At 39.0% G+C, this 5,587-nt stretch overlaps 1 protein-coding gene across 1 annotated transcript in view; it reads right to left on the bottom strand.

Moving 5' to 3' along the window:
• ZNF516 (zinc finger protein 516) overlaps positions 1-5,587 on the bottom strand; it is a 110,405-nt gene that overhangs the window by 99,957 nt on the left and 4,861 nt on the right. The window lies entirely within an intron of this gene.

The following is a 5,587-nucleotide window of genomic DNA, read 5'->3' as shown; positions in this document are numbered from 1 at the left end:
CCATGAGACCAGAACTGGATGGTGTCAGGCTACCATTACTAAACATTTTGATCAAAGATTCCATACAAGAATCCTGAATAAAAGGGGGAAAATGCAGAATGGAATTTCAAATTCTCATGGACTCCAGACTTCTGGAGCCATGAAGGTTGGATGAACCCCAGAAACTACTGCCCTGAGATAATCTTTAAACCTTAAACCAAAAAGATCCCCTGAAGTCTTCTTAAAACCGAACAACGATTTAGCTTAACTAGTAAAAAATGTCTCCTTTGAGCATTATGCACTTTTAGGAACTAAGTAAATGGGATCAAACTGACAACAGCAACTCGAAAGATTGGATAGGAACCTTAGAGGGCAGTAAACTTATGTTAATGGGGGAGGAACAACCCTGAAAAAGAAGGTGATAATAGTTACACAACTCAAAGAATGTAATCAGTGTCACTGAATTGTACACATAGAAACTGTTGAATTGGTGTATGTTTTGCTGTGTATATTCTCAACAACCACCACAAAATAAATAAAATTATGTTAAAAAAAAGAATTAATGCATTTGAACTGTGGTGTTGGGAAAGAATACTGAATATACCACGGACTGCCAGAAGAACGAACAAATCAGTCTTATCTTAAAAGAAATACAACCTGAATGTTCCTTAGAAGCGGGGATGGCAAAACTTTAGCTTGCTTCCTTTGGACACATCATTAGGAAAGATCAATTGCTAGAAAAGGACAACATGTTTGGGAAAGAAGAGGGTGAGCAAAAATGAGGAAAACCTTCAGTGAGATGGAGGGACACAACAGCCACAAAACAGACTCAAACATACCAAAGATTATGAAGACTCTTCTGAATATTCAATGGTATATATAAGGAACTCAGAAAAACGCCTGTTCCCAGCAAGCCCTTGATAAGTGCTTGCTGAAAGGAAATGGGCCTTAACAGAGCAGTTACCCAGCTGTTTGGGGGACTCGTCATTCAGGCATTTACTGAATTTGAATCAAGTCTATAATAAGTCATTAGTAACAAAAATTAAACTTCTTGTACTAAAATAACAGGAAGCAACAAAGTCCAATACCCCCACGGCTCTACAGAGGCACTGACATGTGTACACTGGGATCATATCGTGGTAACAAAAAACATCTTTCCATGCGTTTTATTTTGGTCTTTGGCCATTGACTTTTTGTATCAAAGGAGAAACCTTTCTAAAGCCATTATGGCATTTCCCTGAAGAACGCTACTGAAGGCATTATCTACATCAAAAAAGTGCACAGCCTATATAAAAATCAACGTGAAAAGTTTTAGTGCTAGCTGATTTAAAAAAAAAAAAAGAAAAAAAAAAAAAAGCTTTCCTTTCCCTGCAGAACTGTTGTGGTTGTCCTTATAGTCATTTCAACACATAAAAGGCCACATTTCACTTTTTGTTTTAGTGACCAGAAAACTCAGAATCTAGATGTTGATTCAAATATACCAACTGGATAGCGCACTATGACCTGCATATGTGATTTTATATTTCCCCTTATCATGACCTGTTATTCTATATCCCTCTTCTTTTTATTTATATTTTGCCAAATATTTAATTGTGTGACCTGAAATGTATCTCATAACCTTGATGGAATGAGATGGGTATAAACCAGCAAATTGTTACTGCCAACACACAAATAATGATATTTCCGTTATAGATACGCAAACAAGCCTAGAAAGGTTCTCTCTCACAGGAGGACATCCAGCATGAAGTCCATAAATTCATAAACTGATTAAATCAGTCTTGGCAAATCTTGGTTTACACCAGTTATATTTTGAGACACTTCTAGAAAGGCTGCAAAGTGACCTAGAATATAGGTTTAGGTAAATGAAAAAGTAGCTAGTACCACCTTCTTTAGAAGAGGGAAAATACATTCTAAATGTGGATCTTAACTTACTGATTCTTCCTCTTCAGAGGAAACCTAGAATGCTGGCTGCCTTCGCTCACAGTGAGAATGCCAGGGAGCTAAGTTTCCTAAGTGGCTCTTGCACAATGAAAAAAAAAAACCAACTCACTGTGCCCTAGCCCAGCTCTCAATTTTACTGGAGCAGACAGAGGAAATGGAGCCTTCTCCATGTGCTAGTTAATAATCTGTAAGCGTCCGTACAGCAACCAGGAACAGACAAGATGCACACCAGCAGTCCACTGGGGTTGTGTTGTCAAGGTTGTTCTGCCACCACTCCTGATTACTTTCAGAGAGAAACCTCGCCGGGCTTCCTCCTCTCCCCAACTGCTCCTTTTCTTAGCTGCCATCTCATCCGCATGCACCAAAGATGCTGCTTACAAAAATGCCCAAAACTCCTGGACTGGTCTCCATTCTGACCCCCTTCTAACCCACTCCTGTTGGCAGCTCCCTCCCAAACCCATCTTCTCTCCAGCATTTGTTGGTCGTCACACCATGGGCTCCATCCACTGGGGGAAGTGACTTATGCAAGAGGCTGGCTCTCCTCCACCCCTCCTGCACGCCATCATATGTGGTTGAAATTACATGACGATGATGAAAGACAGCTCTCAAAATCATCCCTGACTCCCTGCTTCCTCACCCTAAGATTGCTGGGTGACTTTTTCCCTTGGGACTTTCTATCACATGCCAGTCACTTACTTTCTAGATTTACTCTTTTATAAAAATTGATTGTCGTACTGAGGGTTCCACTGGGTTTCCCAAGAAAATCTCCATCCTGGTACCCACTACCAGGCTGGGAGTCCGTGCAAAAATGGTGCCTGGACTTTGGGGAGTGGACTTTCTGGCTTCCCCCAGGCCTAGCTCTGCAATGCTGCAGGGGGCAGTGTAGTGACAAGTCCAGTTCTCACACTAACCCAACATTGCTTCTGAGATGTAAAAATGTAGTCAGCAGTTTTCTCATCTCTGAAGTTAGATCTAAGCATCATGACAAAGTGAGCCTGGAAGTGAGCTCACCGTAACTTAAATAAGTGACCATTCTCCAGGTCAGCATGACAGAGTTCTCCCCCAGGCCACTGGGAACATGGCCTTCCACCTTGCTTTGTACATTCAGCATGACATACTGGAATGAAGATGCAACTCAGAGTCAAGAAGCCTGGGTTCAAGCTCCTCCATCTCGGTGGCCTCGCTCGCATTACTAGATCTTCCTACATTTCAGTATCCGGAAAGTGTCAAGATTCATCCAAGAGTCACCTACCATTCCTACCGGTCATAACATACCTAATTCTCAGTGTGAACCTTCTAAAATAAGTCCAAACAGAAATAATGTAGATTTACAAGGAAATATAAATCATCGTAAAAGTAAAGGCTCTTTCCCATGGGCATTATATCAAACCGACTTAACACTCCTGATATTTTAAAAAAAAAAAAAAAAAAACCATACTCTGGACTAATGAGCCACATCAACCCTCCTTCTGAGCAAGAAGACACTGTTTGGTTAAACTACCACTTTCTGAGCATCTAAACGGTGCCTTTGTGGCCCAAAAGATTTAATGTACTTTCCAAAATGGTCTAATATTCCCTTGGACAGCTGGAAGACCTCATTTAATGACAGCGTAAAACACACACTCTCAACTGCCACCTTAATATTTACAGCTAAACAAGAAAAATGGATTGTAAACAGTCTCCCCCATACATATAAAATCCCAAATTCTAACAGTAATAACTTCTTTTTCTTTAAATCAGTAAGTAAAGACATCTAAAAATGTATAGATATTAAGAAAACTGACCTGACTTTCTAAAGTTAAACCTCTGAGCAATCCATAATCTTTAATCAACCTAAAAAATAACTGATAAACCAATTTTCCAGTAAAATCGTTTAACAGATTCTGTCTTTCTGTCTGTTAGTTTACGGAGGCTAATTTTAATCCTACCACTAAACCACTAATCCCTTTGGAGTCCATACAGAATTGTCCCCAAGTTTACATTGTTACAACAAGTAGTTTTACAGGCCATTAGAAATTTACTTACTAGGAGTTACGTTTTTTAAGCTGGCTCTAGAAATGTGATCCTCTTCCTCACGTCTTATTTCAAAAAATAAGAATCCACTTTTGAAATAAGGAAGCCATTTTAACACCTGGTGGGTACCGTACTCATCACAATAACACTAATTTAAATGATGCTTGGTGTTACTCAAAAGGGACAAATTATCATCATTATGCTAATGGTCATGCTAAAGATGTGGAAAGCTTTGATGTGATTAATCTAAATCTGGTGGGAATATGATTATCAATGTGAATGACGATATTTTCTCAAAGTGGCATAAAAATGGTCTCTTCATGTCACTGAGAATGTCAATATAAATTATGCAATACCGCAGGCACATTCACATCCACGCTCAAGAGCTAGGAGAAAGGCCCACGCCCACCTTTCTGACCAAATATGCTTGCTTTTCTTTGGAGGCACGCACATGAATGAATATAAATTTGTTTACTTCTTTCCTTAAAACAGGAAAAACAGTATGATTAAAGCTAATGAGACAGATTCAACCAGAGAGAGGTATCTGGAGACTTATTAGCTTTATGGGGGCAACTCCACAGCCATACAGGATATTAAGAATAGAAGAAAACTCCATCCACCATGGTTGGCATTAATAAATTCCTGGGCCACAGCAAAAGACGCTATCCTTGTGAATTAAATACAGGTCTGTCCAAAAATTCAAAACCAGCTTGTGTAAACAAAAGGAATCCTTAAATCAAAACATCACAGTTCTGCCGGCAGATAATTGCAGAGTGGCACTACAAGAGTGTAGGGAAACTATGAGACAGGGCTGTCCATCTGTTTGGTGATTCATCTATCCATTTTAAAAAAAAAAAAAAAAAAGCTCAGTTTTAAGAGAAAAAAAGTACTTTGTAGATCTAGGTTAAAACCACTGGAATAATTAGGAAAGAGACAGTGAATGACCCTTTTTGGTCAACCCAATCCTGCCTTATTTGGAACCTGCAGAAATTTTAACTACCCACATTCAGCTCCATCATGAGTTTTCCTGAATCAACACAATTCCTCAATTTTTAATGTCAAACTATTTCCCACAAAAATTATTTCAAGAAAAAAAGTGAAACTGGCTCACTGCCTTTAAAATACCAACTGAACAACAAACTGCTAAAGGCACAAACAGCTCATCTGCACAGCGTCCGAGGCATCGTTTACTATACTAAATTTCAAAGAACATTCTCCAATGCTGAAATAAATCAATGCCTAAACACACTTCCTAGTCAGCTCATGCAATATAGGTTAAATAGCACCAGATGGCGGAGACAGACACATGTTGCCCTTTTTGAAACAAAGAACAAAAATTCCTAAACAAATGTCTCTGACTTTCACATGTAAAAAGTGCACATTAGAGAGTTTTTTTAAGTGTTAAAAAAAATTATCATGCTGAAAAAATGTAAATCCTGAGACCTGAGGACAAATTACCAAATTTTAATAGAAAGCCTTGATTTTCAAAAAGTGCCCCTTTAAGTTGTCCTGAAAGCTGACACCACATGTTCGTCTATGCACACCATCTTCTAAATGAGAAAAAAAAAAAAAAAAAAAGCAGGACAGCTGTATCCAGGAGGCTGAGCTGACATCAGCAATTCCCTGCGGTGCACGAAACCGTGAGAGACAAGTC

The sequence above is a fragment of the Trichechus manatus genome, unplaced genomic scaffold (assembly GCF_000243295.1).
Source record: "Trichechus manatus latirostris isolate Lorelei unplaced genomic scaffold, TriManLat1.0 scaffold00183, whole genome shotgun sequence".
Classification (NCBI taxonomy): Eukaryota; Metazoa; Chordata; class Mammalia; order Sirenia; family Trichechidae; genus Trichechus; species Trichechus manatus.
The sequence above is the reverse complement of the archived record's forward strand: the minus strand, read 5'-3'. Positions and strand labels throughout refer to the sequence as shown.